This window comes from Rhinatrema bivittatum, chromosome 13, assembly GCF_901001135.1.
Source record: "Rhinatrema bivittatum chromosome 13, aRhiBiv1.1, whole genome shotgun sequence".
Lineage (NCBI taxonomy): Eukaryota > Metazoa > Chordata > Amphibia > Gymnophiona > Rhinatrematidae > Rhinatrema > Rhinatrema bivittatum.
In genome coordinates this window covers 12,679,993-12,697,340 of record NC_042627.1, presented here as the reverse complement: position 1 = coordinate 12,697,340, position 17,348 = coordinate 12,679,993, and the positions used below count along the sequence as shown (strand labels likewise).

Below are 17,348 nucleotides of genomic sequence, written 5' to 3'. Positions count from 1 at the left end.
TTTGAAGTGTCCGAAAGGTGGAATATAAATATGAAAAAAAAGTTGTTTTCTGATATTTGTTTGCATCTGAAAAATGTAATTTGTTCTGGTTTGCAGGGGAAAGGATTTTCAGTGATCAGTGCCTTGGAAGGGGAGAATAGGGAAAAGATCTGGGGGACAGGGAGAAGATGGAGAACACATCGGAGGAGGAAGATGGATAAGGAGTCTTGGGGAAGGGGCATAGACATAGGAGATGGAGATGGAGGGCATATCAAGGATGGAGGGAGAAGTAGAAGTAAGGGAGGAGAGAGGGATGAGGGGAGGAAAGAAAGGTCCATAACAGAGGGGGGGGGGGGATCTAGGGTTAGAATAAGAACAGAGGGCAGATTAAGTTTCAAACACCCTCTTCCCAACGTTGATCCTTTCTTTCTCTCACAACCCCCAACCGCCATACTCACGGACACACACAAATATACACCGCACATTCCCTCTGATCCCCTCACTCACTCACCCCATAGCCCCTCCGATACCCTCACTCACCATCCCCTAAACCTCCTCCTAGCCCCCCACTCTGATCTAGGGGTGTGCATTCGATAGACATGAAATGGGAAATCCTATGACATTTTCTGCTTTGTTTCATTCCATTTTCAAAACGAAACTAAAGAAAAGCAATCAAATTTTGCTCTTTTTTTTTTTTTTTTTAAGTAAGTCTGTCACCACTGCCAAAACCATTCCTCTCCAATTCCCTCTTCCAGAAAATGTCTTCGCTGTGCTTGAGTCATCTCTGGTTGCTTCTGTCCCAGAGCCGTTACTGCAAATGACTCCAGCAGACTAAGACCGGCATCACTGTAAGGTTTTGCCCTACAAAATCGTGCTGGTTTAACACGCTAATATGCCCTGGCTGGTGCCAATGGGTAGGGCAAACATTTACAGTGGTGCCGGCCTCAGTCTGTCAGCATTATCTGCAACAGTGGCAGCTCTGTGACAGGAGCTACCAGGGATCGCTTCTACCCAGTGAAGAAACTTTCAGCAAGAGAGTAAGAGGGTCCGGGAGGGAGGAGCAGGACAGGGTCTGGGAGTAGGGATTTTATGGCTGCAGACTCAATTTACTTTTTATTTTTCGTTTATTTTGCTATTTAAATGTCATTTATTTTGGTTTTTTTCATTTCAAATAAACAAAATGAAAAAAAAAAACAACAAATCAAAAGGAAATGAAACATTGTCTGTGTACACCCCTATTCTGATCCCTTAACACTCCTCCGCCCCTCTCATCTCTAAACACACATACTCACTCACCCAATCTCGCCTCCGATCCCCTCACTCACATGCACCACAGCCCCTCCGATCCCCACCTTCTTACATCCCCCCTCTCTATTTCTCACCCCACGACAATCCCCCTGCTGATCCAAGCTTGGTGACCATCGAAGGGCACTGGCAGGGACACCTGGGGCCATTTTCTCTTCCTCTATTGCTTGGGACTGAATTTGGGTTTGGCATCGGGTGGGGAGGGGAAGAGATGTTGCCATCACTTTTGATTCAACTTAGTCCCTGGCCTTCGGCAGCAATACTACACATAATAGGGAATTCCACATCAAGGGTGGATGTTGTAGTTTATCCCGTGACATCATGGGAGATCAAAGGTGCTGAGTATAGCCATGAATCCTTGGACTCACAGGGACAGATCCCCAGAGCAAGGTTGTAGAATAGATCCCGGGGCTGAGTTGGAGGAAGAGTCCCAGGGACTGGATCCTTGGGCGGGATATAATTAAAGAGGTCTCAAATTCCCATAATGTGTCACTGCTATGTACAATCAGATGGCTGCAGCTCCGTAAATGTTAACGATGCTGTTTTCAAGGACCTCAGATAGACAGCCATAAGACAGCTAGACTCATATTCCTGACATCCGTGACTCACAACCTTGCTGTGATGCTCTCTTGGCCTTCCTTCAGGGATGTTTGCACAGTGCATTTTGTCAGGCTTGATTTATGCAGTTCAAGTGTTTGTTTTTACAGTACAGTTCCTTGGTTGCAAAATTTCTGTGTGTTTTGCAATACAACTTAATTAAATTTCATTGGATCAGAACTTCCATACTGCTGAACTAGGGAGATTGATATATTTCTGTTTAAAAATGTAAAGATTAAAATATTATAGTTTAGCACACTAATGTACAAAATTTCAGCTGCAGAAAGTACTAGTATTGAGAAATTGTGTGTCATGGCAAAAGCAACATTAGTAAAGTTGTGTTTCTCTCCTGCTGATACTACCTTTTCTATAACATCAATCTCTCAATCTCTCCCAGTCTCGTAGATTTTTCAGGTGACTCTGGGGCTGGACTGTCTGCTACCCTTCTTGCATTACCCTCTGCCATAGTTCTTGATCCATAATGTTAATAGCAAGGGCCAACTGGTGCTGCAGGTCCTTTTTTCTGCCTCCAGAAAGAACTATTGCCAATCAATTCCACCCAACAGAGCCATAAAGGAGAAAGGAGTGCGAGAGTATAAGCAAGTGCAATAGTTGAGAGAGAGTACACTGGCGATAGGAGAAGAAAGACAGCCCAGAAGTAAGTGGGAAGACAGAGAAGGAGCATAGGATGAGACTGGGTACAAGGAGGAATGAAGAAAAGGACAGCATGCAGTGAGAAAAAGGAGAGGAGAGACACAGTTAGAGTGGAAAAACAGCATCCAGGAGAAATGTGGAGGGGAATAGGAAGAGGAGGAGGAATGATGAGAGGAGAAACCGGAGAAAGGAAGGAAGTGGCAGAAAAGAAAGTCTGCTTACCGTAAACGGTGTTTTCCGTAGATAGCAGGGAATTTAGCCATGCATTGTGGGTGGCGTCATCCATGACGTCACGGAGGCAGAGCTTTCTCTCTAAGCTCGAAGAGCTTTGAAGTGCACATGATCATGACTTCCTGCGCTCCTCGAGCCTGCCTCAGTTTGCTTTCCAAGCTAATGCTGGTGTAGGTGTTATAAGAAGTAACGGCTGTTCGAGGAGATGGGAGGGAATGCATGGCTAAATTTTATTTATTTATTTATTAACTTTTCTATACCGATATTAGTGGGGACATCATATCAGTTTACATCAAAACGTATAGAATGGAAATTACATAGAACAGAGTAAAGGGTAAGGAATGAAAGGAACTACAAGATAATAGGTGTGAAGGAGTACATAAGAGTGTGGCTACTCAAAAACAAGCTGAGAGCCAATAAAAAAAAGTTAACAATTTGTGTAACATATGCGACTAGAAACTTAAGAGTTAAGAGTGTGATAGCCAAGAGGGGAGGGGGGATATTATTGCTGATAGGCTTGTTTGAATAGCCAGGTTTTTAATTTGGCTCTAAATTTAGAGCTATCTACGGAAAATACCGTTTACGGTAAACAAACTTGCTTTCTTCTGTCGATAAGCAGGGCATTTAGCCATGCATTGTGGGAGTCCCAAGCTTATAGGTTGCAGATTTGAAAAAACAGACATGTAGTAATGGGTAAGGCAAAACACACTGTTTATTAACAACATCTTTTTTTTTTTTTTGCAACCTAAAGACAGTGGACAGCCATTTTGATTTGGAAATAATCGGTAAAACTGCAGAACCCAACGAGGAATCTGCTGCCGACTGCTGGTCTAATCAATAGTGGGAAGTAAATGTATGTATGGAAGACCAGGTCGCTGCTTTGCAGATGTCTTGAATTGGCACCCCTTGGATATGCGCAATAGAAGCCAGAGTTGCTCTGATTTGATGGGCCTTAACTGGGCCTCCAAGAAGTGTTGCTTTTGTAGAATAACAGTACTGGATACAAGCTGTTAGCCAGTTAGAAAGAGTTTGCTTTGAAACAGGTTGGCCTGGATTGTTTGGGTTGAAGGAAACAAACAATTGCGATGAATGTCTGATTGCTTCAGTAGTATGGTTGTAATAAGCTAAGGCTCTCTTACAATCAAGGGTATGAAGTAGTTTTTGTCGATCGTTAGAATGTGGTTTCGAGCAAAAAATGGGTAAGGAGATGTCTCATTCAAGTGAAAAGCCGAAACCACCTTTGGTAGAAAAGAAGGGTGAGTTCGCAAGACTACTTTATCATGGTGAAACTGAAGATATGGAAAATTAATTACAAGGGCTTGAAGCTCGCTTACTCTTCTCGCAGAAGTGACTGCGACCAGGAAAAGAACTTTCCATGTTAGAAATTTGAGTGAAGAAGTTGACATGGGCTCAAATGGTGGATTCATTAATGTCTCTAGGACAACATTAATGTCCAAAGGCACTATTGGTTTTTTAATTGGCGGATGAAGATGCAATAAACTTTTCATAAATCGGGATATCAAGGGATGAGAGGATATGGAACCATGTTTTCCCAAATGATGATAAGCTGCAATAGCACTGAGGTGAACTCTAATGGATGTAACTGCTAGTCCTGAGAGGGATAACATATATAAATAAGCCAGCAATGATGCTGGTGTACAAGAAAAAGGATCAACCTTTTGAAGGGTGCATCATGCGGAGTATCGTCTCCATTTGAAAGCATAGTTACATCTGGTAGACTGTTTTCTTGCCGCAATGAGAATGTCTGTGAATCCTGACAAGAGATCCAGTGAATTCAGTATTTGCCGTCAAATGCAGGGAGGCTTGCATCGGATGTATTAAGGTTCCTCCGCCTTGTGAAAGGAGGAGTGGGTCCTTTGGTAGTGGTATTGGGGGATTCAGAGACAGACAAAGAAGATAGGCATACCATGGATGTCTCGGCCATGCAGGTGCTATGAGGATTAAGTCCGCTGAGTCTGTTATACATTTCTGGATTGTGCGTGAGATTAGCGGAATTGGAGGAAAAGCGTATAGTAGACCTTTGTCCCATGGATTCAGGAATGCATCTTGAGACATTCTGTATCTGCTGGGACGGAGAGAGCAAAATTTGTTCACTTTCTGGTTCTCTTCTGATGCAAGGAGGTCTATGTTTGGAATCCCCTATGTGGCAAAGATTTTGTTTGCCTCTTTCTGATTGAATGACCACTTGTGTGGGTGGAAAATCCTGCTGAGTCTGTCTGCTCTGGTATTTGCTAGTCCCAGTAGGTAGGATGCTTGAAGGAAGATGTTGTTGTCTTCCGCCCATTCCCAAATTTGAACCACTTTCTTGCAAAGAATCAAGGAACCGGATCCACCTTGTTTGTTTATATAAAACATTGCTACCTGATTGTTGGTATGGATCAGAGATTTCCCTTGTATCCAGGTTCAGAATGCCAGAAGGGAATTCTTTATTGCTCTGAGTTCTAACAAATTTATCTGAAGGGTTTGTTCTGCTGTGGGCCAAAGTCCCTGAGTCTCTAAATGGAAGAGATGTGCTCCCCACCCCGTTGTTGAAGCATCTGTCATGAGAATCAATTGATGAGGGAGGTGAAGGAATGGGCTCCCTTCTTCCAAGATAGATGGTTGGAGCCAACATCGGATATTTTTTTCATGGAATTCGTAACTTGTACCTTGTGTGACATCGGTTGAGTAAGTTGGTTCCATTGGGATTTTAGTCCCCATTGTAGGCATCTGATGTGAAGTCGAGTATTCTGAACTACATATATTGCTGCAGCCATGTGACCTAAGGGGACCATAACTTGTCAAGCTGGCACTTTTTCACGATGGAAGAGAGATTGAGCTAGGAATAGTAAGGTCTGAATTCTTTCTGGAGGAAGATAAGCTCTGGAAAGTGGAGGGTCTGAAGGAATAGTCCAGAAGACAAAACGGGAGCATTCTGCACGTATTAAATCACAGTGAACCACAGGAGAATGTGCAGAAAAATTGAATGCCCACTCTTTTTTAATAAAGAAATATTTTAAAGTTTATTGCGGCAACTCCACAGTGTAATACAAAAGTTTGTATAATGAGTAACAAACTTTTGTATTACACTGTGGAGTTGCCGCAATAAACTTTAAAATATTTCTTTATTAAAAAAGAGTGGGCATTCAATTTTTCTGCACATTCTCCTGTGGGTCTGAAGGAATACCAGTTGAACTCCCTGGAGATGATGGTGGAGAGAAACTCGGAGAAACCGTGTGGGTAGATGATATTGGAGAATTAGAATGTGTTGGAGACGGCAGATTTGGAGGTAAATAAGGAGAAATATGTGGCGATGTAGGATCTTGAGGATCCTGTGGAAGAATATTTGGATCTGGAGGTAAACCTTGGAAAAAAACTATGTAATAAAGAAGTGATTTGCGACATCGTCTCTTCAGCTGTACGGCGAGGAGGATGTTCAGGCGGTCTTGTGGTTTTTTTGAGACACTTGACAGGTGTATTAGCCAATGGAGATGTCTGTCTTATGTGATGCTAGTGAGGTACATTGTGTGTGAGGATTCACTTCTTGGAGAAAGAAGGTTACAGGGCAGAACTGAGGTGGCACTGGTGCAGCAGAGTGTAAGGATTCACTAGTGGGATAGTAGGCAGGGGAGAGGAAAGAGATGTAACTGTTACTGTTTTGGAATGTTGTTCTCTCTTTCCTTCACCTTTTTATTTTAATCCTTCTGCTTGTTACTTTGGCAACAATAAAGTTACCTGAATCGGACAGAGCTGTGGGTGCGCATTCACTACTGGAATAGCAGGCAGGGGGAAGGGAGGGGAGAGGCATTGATTCGGTGCTGGAATCACTGAGTGCTGCAGCTCAGGGCTGAAACATGTGCGGGAAGGTTAACAGGCAGACAAGGCATTTGCAAGGAGTAGGCAAGAAAGGAGACTGCCATGGGTGCCAATATGGAAGAGAGAGGGGTGGGGGGGTTGTTGGGGGGGGGGGGCACCAAAAGCAATCCCTTCCCAGGACACCATTTTGTCCAGCAAGTGCCCTGCATAGAGAGAATATGAAATCTTGTTTCTTGTTCTACACTACATTATGTTCTCACACATCCTAGTTGATGTTCACATTGTACTCATTGTCGTCTTGTGTTATTAAGCACAATATTAATCTTATTTCTTTGTCTCATACTCCTGTTGGTTAAATGTACATCATGCTGCACCCATATCTATTGAGTCTGATGTAAACCTTAGTTTTGAAGACTGTTATTTGTAAATATTGGTTTCTATTTACAATGATTTGTAACTACTTTATGTCTTGTTCTTTCCTTAACCTTCAAGTTCTAAGCTCCTACGAAGTTAGCCTTGTTATTTTGTACCCCACTTGTTTGATGTAATTTCTAGTTTTGGTTCTATGTAAACCGATGCGGTATGTACTAGTACATGAACTTCGGTATATATATATATATATATATATATATATATATATATATATATATATATATATATATATATATATATATTAATATATCTATATATATATATATATATATATATATATATATATATATAATATAATAATATATATATATATATATATATATAATATAATAATATATATATATATATATATATATAATATTGTTTATTACGCTACGTTATGCTCTCACACTTTGTTAATTGTAAACCGGGTTGATGTGATGCCTGTCATGAAACTCGGTATAACAAAAACATTAAATAAATAAATAAATATAAAAACCTTTAAATAAATAGATAAATAAATAAATATCCTTATATAAAGTAATAAAACACCATGCAAGTGCTTTTTCAGCCTTTTGCCTGCAGGGGCCGCACTTTCCCTGTGAACGGCGTTCTGCTAGCCTGGGACTGCTGTCATTAATGGTTTCATCCTGCTTAACGTCGTTATCCGCCTCTTTGCCAGATCTCTTGTTCTGCGCCGTATCATCCTACAGCGAAATCCACAATTGTAATTCGGCTGCTGTTTCTGAGTGAACTTAAGCTTTAAATATTAAAACCTTGCAGGCACTGCACTTCCCGCAGACCCCCCTCCTCTCGTAAGGAACGAATACGTGACCGGAGTCAGTGGGCAAAGTGAGGGAGGACAAAGAGAAAAAGGACATAAGCAAGCGAGAGAAAAGGGGGAAAGTGAGAACGGGGGAAGAGGAAAAGGGCAGAGGGAAGCAACAGGGAGGACGTGTGAAAAAACCAGAAAAGGAGAGAGGGCGAGAACGACGCAAATCAAGAGACACAAAACAGGAGAGCCGAAGAGGGAAAAAAATGATTAAACAGGAGAAAGGAGGAAAGCAGAAGAAAAACTGCGTAAGACGAAAGCAGAGGAACAAAGGAAGACGAAAAAGAGAAAGAAAGGGATGGGCAGGACGGGAGACAAAACTTAAGAGGGGAAGAAAAGAGCAGGATGCGCAATTTTCTTGCTCATTTCCACCTCATCATCCCCTCCCCCCTTGGATCAGGAAATGTAGAGGCGCACCGGGCGCTACGGAGGTGTTCGACTCCAGTGCGCCAATCAGCAGCACCCGCCACGCTCCCGCCTAACATTTTAATCAGGACCGTGTCCCGGGACACGGAGAGGTCAACGGTGATGGCGCTCGGAACATAAACTGCAATTAAAAAAAAAAAAAGATTATTCCAACGCCGTAAGAATGCTTCCAATAGCAGGAAGCCTCGGCAGCAGGGAACGGGTGGCACGGGAACAGTCTGGCCCGCTGCTGGACATTCCGGCCGCACCATCGTTCTGACGACGGCTCTAAGGGTTGCATCGGTGCAAAAGAATCAGGAAACCTACAAATCGAATGAAGGCGAGAAATCGGTGAGAAGAACCTCAAGGCCGGGGTAACCTGAGCAAGGCAAGGGTCGCAGTCTTTCAGGGCGTTTCGAGGGGGAAGGCTCGAACACGCTGAACGTTATATTTCTGTTCTGTGCCATAAAATCAGCTCCAACCCCCGTACTCATATAAAAGCAGTTCCTTCTGTTTTAGCACTGCTCAAGGCGCTTTTGCTCAGGGTTGCAAGGGGAACATGCAGTGGAGTTGAGATTCACAGGGGAGCCTCTAGTTTTCACAGCCCTGTGCTGTAACCCATAGCTTACTATGCCAGTCCCAATTTATAATAAATACTCATTTTACTGTAAAAAAACTCAAAACAAAACAAAAAAAAACTATGCCAAATCAATGTAATAGGGAAAAGATTTTTGGGTTTGTTTTTTTTTTCTGGCGGGACAGAGCTGCAGTAGGACGAAGAGGTGGCAAGGGAGAACAGGTAGAAAGGTTAGAGGCAGGAGCAGATGGTATGGTTGGAAAGACACCCTCTTGCTGTCCCGTAACAGGGGATTCTTCCAAGAACTCAGACGCCATGAAAACACAATCAAAATCCAGCCCAGCCTCTGCGACATTTACCCTTCAAGCTGCATTTTGTAAAGAGCAAAAAACCCGCCAGCCTGGGAACCAGAAGCACATTTTTCTGTGGCTGTCGCTTAACCCCCTATTATTCCTGCCTTCCCCACAGCCATTCCTGCCACTCAATATTAAACTTTCAACGTGTATTAATATTTTACTGCCAGGGGCGCTAGAGGGAACCCAAAGATCAGGCCCCTGACTGGCGTTCAGGTCCTGCCACTTGCTCTTCTCCTTGCCTTCCCTGCCCCCCAGGTCGCCTTCAGTTTTTCTGAAATTGTATTTGGAAAAAGAATGACAGAATGGACTCTTGCGAACAAGTAAAGTTCCTGCACATTGTTAATGAGCATTACAGCATTGTACCCACAGCCCCTCAGCTTTGACATTTAACAAACGATTCAGAACCGATTAGGAGCAGGTTATTATTTAGCTCAGTGCTGCTGAGAGAATCTGAGGGCTGAGGCAAGTGAACACTTCTTAGGGTGCCTGACACCTACTGGGCAACCGAAGAGCAACGTCAGTACAACCCCTCAATTTATCACTTCCTTTCATGAACCGTAATGCAGTCCTTTGAATTTCAAGAAAATATACTTAAATATGCTTGAAACACAAACGCTTCAAACTCATTAAGGGGAAATTAAATGAGGACAGGCCCCTGTAGAGCTATCAGACACATTTGGTCACTTCGCTGGTCAGGTGTGTACAAGAGGGACAATCCTCATTAAATATATCTCAATAAATGCATTAAATTATAGAAAGACTTGTGTAAGGGACCGCCTAGGTCCCTCAATAGCTAAATTACCCTTAGCGTAAGCCCTAGGCTAGGATTCGGTAGTTTGTAGTCCACCCCTGCAGGCACCTCCACTGAGGCTGACCCGGATTGGTCAGCCAGCTCTTTATAAACAAACTGTGCATGAGAAGGGTGGCTTGAAATGTCTGAAAGGTGGAGCTGTGGGTTTGCTTCCACATTTTGGAGCCACCCAGCCTGATCCAGAGGAAGGGACTCTGCAAGGAATGACTAGGTGTGTGCAAATGTTTATTTTGAGAGAGCAACAATTTTTTTTAAACCAAGAGTTTTTGAGCGTTAGTATTAGAGTGTTGCATTTCTGTATAAAGCACAAAGGAAAATGTATGTGAGCAACCTATGAGTGATGCTCTGACATGTATGAGCAATGGCTCATGCACTCAGCTTACAGGGAACTATGTCCCCCTCGTCTGGAAGGGACGGTCTTGCTGAGAGTGGCTATGAGAGATGTTTATTTTTTCTTTTTGTGAGCCTGCTCCTGCCTATGGAGGATTTTCACCCCTGCCTTGGAAGGTCAGTATAAGGTGCTATAATTCCCTGCTACTCAGCTGCGGAGGGACAGCAGGGGCCTGACAGAGAAGAGAGAAGTATTTTTGCAGAGAATTCTTTTTTTGTTGTGTTTTTGGGAGGAATTCCTTGGCCACCAGTTCCTGCCTACTGAGGAGGAGACATTTTGGATTTTGACATTTGGATTTTTGGGACTTTCTGCCATTGGATGTGCAAGTTATACCATCTGAGAGAGAGAGAGAGAGAGAGAGAGAGAGAGAAAGAGAAAGAGAACCAAGTCCCCACTAGGATCCTACCTTCTAACATCTGGAGGGTTGGGTCTTGCTGAATGTCCGCTACCTTATGGAAACTGATTCAGCTTTTACAACTGAGGAAATAGGTATCTATGGATTATTTTTGAGAGAAGATAAATTGGAGAATTTTGCAGTGAATTGCACTTCAAGTATTATTGGTTGCAGTAAATTTTATTGAATCCCCCACCAGAGTGTCCAGAGCCTTCATTCACACTACAAGACCCCTAAAGCAAGGATATCCCAAAGCATGAGTACTGTGGAGAAAGAAAGCCTAAACGAATCGAGAAACTGTGTGTTGTTCGCCACCCATTTGAGCCTAAGGACCCAGAGTCCCCCCCACTGGATAGAACCATGGCACCCCAGGACCTGCAGTGGACTGAGTGGTTCATGAGTGGAGAAAGTCAGAGAGTTGGAAGTAAGGTAGCCCCTGGGACAACAGTGTGCCCCTGTAATCCAGGAAGTCTCTGAAGAGGAGGGTTGCATTTCATCGCAATTAGATGTAGTGAGAAACACCGAGATAAAACAGCCCAAAATATGTTCTAATTTAGTATGAGAGGAGGAGTAGAAAAGATAGCCAAGATGGCGCATACAATCACTATGAAAGTGCTGTACATTTGATTAATGTATTGTTCTCCCCCTATGAACAGACCCTGCAGCAACAATCAGGCTATAGAGTACTGATCAGACAACATTGTAGACCTGGCTAGAAGCTGAATGAAAGGAAGAAAAGAAATTTTAGGGGATAATGGGTAAAGAGCAAAATAATTTCACGTGTACAGAGAGAGAAGTGGATGTCATCAGCACCTGGTGTCTCTATGCCTAGAACTGGAATAGGTAAACCAGTTCACAATACATCAGAACTCATGAAAGAGTCGGGTACTTGCCAGTACAGATCATATTTAATGCAATCCTACAGCTGGACCTGATTCACAAGTAGCGTATGCTGCTCTGGGGTGAAAATCCTATTTTGACTTTCCACCATGCCCAGAACCCTGCTATGCATTTCTTGTAATAATCTCATCTTCATTTCTACTGGGATACTCAGAAAATTTCTCGGTGGGCCGGCACAGAAGTCTAAGGCAGCTGAAAGCACATTAGCTGAAAGAAACCTCACAAAGCAAGGGATGTTTGCACAAGACGCTGGGCGAACAGAGCAGCGTAGGTGCAGCAGCACTTCCTGCAGCTGTAAGGCACCGAGTGAGAGCAGGCATGAAGGCCAGACCAGCAGCTGCAAGTGTACCTTGTGCCGGCGATGATGCAGCAGTATCCCTGAGACTCAGGTTACCGCCTTACATCAGATGGGAATGAGGGCTCCTGTGAGTAGCAGCCCCTTGGGCCAGTGAGCGCAATTGGAACTGGTTGGGCTTGCAGAGCGGCAGTGAGAGCAGAAGAGGCCGGAGCGAGACACGGCCAGACAGGCAAACTCCTAGGGCTGGAACCGAAGCAACTGGTGGAGTGCTAGATAACGGCCTGGATTTAGGTGTACGCAACATGGGGGAACTGCCTCCAGCGCCAAATTCTTATAGGCACCAGTGTGTTGCTGCCGCTGCCATGCCTTAAATCAGAGACTGCAGCCACAGTACCATTTTTCTCTTTTACAGGGGCCAGAAGATGAAAAAAAGCAAGTTGAGGCATTCAGCAGCCGTTGAGCACTGAGGGATCCTGTGGACCCTGCCACTCTTCCCACATGGGCTTCCTGTTACCATGGAAACCCGTGCACGGGGTGTTCACAAAAATAGGTTTCTCCTTAAATATGTCATGGGACATAATCTAATTAGAACTTCTTCACCCATTCATATGGAAGGCCAATCAATATGGGGTCAGTTTCCATGTGGGAACTGTATAGTCTGCACTGTCTTACAAATAAAGTCATTTCACCATCCTGATTTACCTATCAACCACCAGTTGAGAGGTCTCTTTACTTGTAATTCTGTACAAGTTATAAATCCTTTCCTTTGCACATGCTCTAAACTGTATATCGGACACACCAAAAAGGGCCATGAAAACCAAGAATTATACAATACAAGAGCTGTATCCAAACAAAAAAAGATTGAGGCTCCTGTGGTATAACACAGGTTAGACAAAGGTCATACAGAAAAATCAGTTACGATTTTTTATTAATCAACAGATTCAGTTAAGCAGTTCTGATGCCTTGAACAATGGTACATAATATTGGCAAACTGTTCACCCTTTTTACTTAAAACATCCCCTTAAATAGTCCTTGAGCTGAGCAGCACTGGGGCTGATAGTGAGAGTATTATGTATTTGATCTTCGCACTCTATATGAGCTTTAAGATATATAGGAAGGTTAATTTGTTAGTACTGCAAGTTCCCAGAAAACTGTGCAAAATCTGTTATGTGCCTGTGGTGTAAGAACCGGAGCGCCAATAAAGTTTGATTGCAAATTGGGATTTAAACCGGAAGCCTGGTCCTAGGCTGACTGTCATTTTCATTTGTAGGTTGTCTTCGATGAAGTCGCTGGGTGTGTTCAGTCGCTGTGCAGAGGGTCCATGCTGATATAAAGGTAATGTGCTGTGATTTAAATAAGGGGTTTAGAATTCTATTTGGTAACAGAGACCTATAGGGACGCCAAAACCGTTATGCCAGTTTTTGGTGAGCACTGATGTATTTGTTATCTTCAGTTTTAGCAGCAACATGCATTATAACCACTCATCACTTCAACTGTTTGATGAATCGCAGAATGTAAACTTGTTATTGCTGCTGTTGAGGACATAAAATACTGTTCTTGGACATCATATGACATACAGATGGTTGCAGAATCATTCCATTAAAGGCAAGCTAAGTTGGATGCGGCTATTTTGAAAAAGCAATGCTGAGCTGATGCCATTTTGGAAAGTAAAACTGAGAAAGATGATTGTGACTTAATTCATTAGGTTTTGGTTCTTTAGTGAATGTCATGTATTAGATCTCTACAGTGAGTATTGTAAGATAGTGATCTCTGTCTGCTGTACGCAATATTCCCCTGATGTAGCCTTTAACTGGATGAAACAGAGGCCTTCATTGAGCATGCTTAAAAAGATCTTTTCAGGATTTATGGTTTAGATATCCTATAAGGAGTTGTGGAACATAAGGTTTTGGTTACCTCAACCATTTATTGAAATGCGATTGGTATGTGTGTGGTATGTATGGCTGAGTGTTAAATACAGCTTTAACAAGTGTGGTTGGGTGCTAAGCATGCTGTCTGCAGTATTAACAGACAAAATCAATAAAGTACTTTGATTTGTATATGTATGAGATTTTATATAAGTATTGGTAATAAATGTTTTAGAAACATTAAGTTGTAATAAGTTTATCATTTTGTTATTTTATATATATATATATATATATATATATATATATATATATATATAAAGCCACGCAAAAAGGAACAATATAATATGTGTAAAAATACATGAAAACATTTTTGTTTACCTGTATATGAACAATTCTTATAACAAAGACAGAAATATTTGTATTTGACTCAAGGCAAATAATTTTCCTTACTACTATAAAATTCAACAGTGCGAAACAAAATTCTTAAGAAATGTTCACTTATTAGAAACGGCACCATGAATCATCTTTCTTGTGGATATACTGCATAGAGCATTTCAAAATGGTTCCTCAAACGTTATTGCTTTTGTACTCTTGCTATAACCCTCACCTGAAGTTCCCAGTACACCAGTGTTCTAACCAGGTTTCATTTTTAGATTCACTGGTTAAGAAAGAAAACAGGTTGGAAACGACAATCTTTACAAAAAGTACAGACAGAAATACACTGCTTCACTACAATAGTTTTCACCCACAAAATTTGCATAATAATATACCAGCAGGCCAATTTTTGAGATTGCGTTGATTATGCAGCACCACTTAAGAGTATATCAAACAATGTCTGAAAAGTTCTTAAACCGAAATTACCTCCCCCCCCCCCAAAATGATCCTCCCAGATTCAAAAAATTATTTTACATAACTGGCATATTTTACAACTTTACTTTTTGTTACAAGCTACACCACTATTTGCTCGCACTAGAGGACCTAATTTGCGAGATAAATTAGTTTCAACTTATCCTAAACATTCACATAATAGTGTTAATGCAGGACAGTATAGATGTGGACATTGTGTGGTATGTATCAATGTATTGCAAATTAATGTGTTTCAACACTCGTTTTTGAATATTCAATTTAAATTAAAAGCCAATTATACTTGCAACACAGCTCAAGTGATCTATGCTATTATATGTCCTTGTTCTAAAGTCCATATTGGTCAAACCAAACTACCTATCAAAACTCGCATTATACAACATAAAAGCTGTATAAGAACTCAAAAACTTGATTCTCCGCTTGTTAAAAACTGGCTAGAGTTTAATCATAATCTTGAACAACTAAAATTTTTTGTGATCCAACAACTTCATTTTGGTAAAATCTCACTTAAGCTTCAACATCGTGAGCAAGAGTACATTTATAAATGGCAAATGTTGCATCCTTTTGGGTTAAATACAATCATTGACTGGGAAGCTTTCTTTTAACATAGTTAGCTTACCAATTAGCTTGTAAGTACTTTGGTTAATTTATTTATCCTTGTGGGCTAAATACCATCATTGCGTGGGAAGCTTTCTTTTAACATAGTTTACCAATTAGCTTGTAATTACTTTGGTTAATTAACTTTTAAATTTTTTAATCTATTGATGAATCATTCCAATTTTGACTTCATGTTTTTGGAATTTAAAAGACCTCTGGGAATAGGTTCTTTCAGATACCGCGAGAGTTCCAGATATGTTTCTTTGAAATAAGTGTTTTACTAAGGTGAGCTTCCCCTTGATTATAATTTTTGTTAGCTTATGTTTAAACTCTTTAAGCTGAGTTGTGGTCTAAAAAATTGTTTTATATTTTGAGATTGCATATTTTAATGAAATGTTAGATATTTCTAAACTTCCATTAGATACATCGGGTTTGCAAGTATGTTTATTTTTTTTTATATTAAAGAAATCTTTGTGTAAAAAGTGGTTCTCATATACACCACCAGTCTCTTATTTTACTTTTATATGTAATGTTTAACTGTGGCATAATAAGAAAGATCGTCCCTCTGAGGAAGCCGATAACGGCGAACAATTGGGCCCTTGTTAGGGTTAAGAACCATTTGGTTCTGCTATATAAGAAGAACATATCATTCCAACGATTTGTTACTTTACTGCTGGATTTGTTCAAAAAAATGAACATTCTAACTTTCAAATAGTTTGAATAACATCGATATGAAAGGACGAGTACGAAAGCAATAACGTTTGAGGAACCGCTTTGAAGTGCTCTATGCAGAATATCGACAAGAAAGATGATTCATGGTGCCGTTTCTAATAAGTGAACATTTCTTAACACTTTGTTTCACACTGTTGAATTTTATGGTAGTAAGGAAAATTATTTGCCTTGAGTCAAATACACTTTTTGTGTATATATGTTAGAAAACTCTAAAATAGAGTAACTAACCACTAATGTTTTAAATGATTTATTTATTTATTTATAACTTTTATTTGTTTATTTAATGTTTATTTAATGTTTATAATGTTTATTTATTTAATGTTTATTTAATGTTTTAAATGATATGAAAGATGCTTAATGTTGCAAGCTTTATTTCACAATGGCAAAGAATATCAAAACTATTCAAAAAAAATATTTCAAAAAATAAAAATGGCACAATAACACACACATGTATCAATTGCCTTAGTCAATCATTCCTCATGATTACAAATGTACAATGAAAGACAGTACTCTTAAGAATATCTGTGGTTGTAGCTCTCCACAGGGGTCAATAAAGTTCTATACAAATGACCACCAGATACAAACAGCTAAGAGCCCTATTTGACACTAACATCTCAGCGTCTGTACTGCAAAGAGGCATTGAAGTCTGCCCCAGATACAGCTCCAGCAAAGAGACTTGAAAAGGTTTCCAACACGCTAAGGGGTAGATTTTAAAAGGTGCGCGTGGTTCCCAGTGCATGCACATGCATGGGCCAGCACAAGCATGTTATAAAATCCGCGGGCCACCCGCACACGCGTGAACTTTATAATCCGCATGCATGTGAGGGCGGCGTGCATGGGGGGGGGGGGGGCTGGGATTTTAGCAAGTTACGCGACATAATTGGGCCTTCCCCCATTCCCTCCCAGTCCACTTCAATTAAGGATTGGACTGGGAGGGAACTTCCCTACCCCCTTATCTAAACTTTCTCCCTCTTCCCCTTTCCATCCCCTAAACCATTCGTTTAAACTTACTTATGTTTTGTTTTACTACTTTACTACTAGTGCGTGCTCCCATTGAAATGTTAGCACGCACTAACAGGAGTTAGTGTGCACTAATCCTGTTAGTGTGCACTAACCCAAAATTTGGAGCGGCTGAAAAAAAAAAAAAGCCCCGAACTGCGGGAAACTGAAATTTCCCGAGGCGGGCCGATAACAAAGGCTGAACTGAAAGGTTCAGCCGAAGCACATCTCTAATAAGAAATAGAGTCCTCTTCATTAAATACAGTCCATTGATTCAAATCAAGAATAGTTATGAACATTATTTTCCCATAAGGAAGCCTGGACAATGAAAACA

The 17,348-nt window shown here is 41.3% G+C and overlaps 1 protein-coding gene across 5 annotated transcripts in view; it reads right to left on the bottom strand.

Annotated features, from left to right (window-relative positions):
* CCDC33 (coiled-coil domain containing 33) overlaps window positions 1-17,348 on the bottom strand; it is a 294,341-nt gene that overhangs the window by 45,782 nt on the left and 231,211 nt on the right. The gene's annotated exons all lie outside the window — the stretch shown is intronic.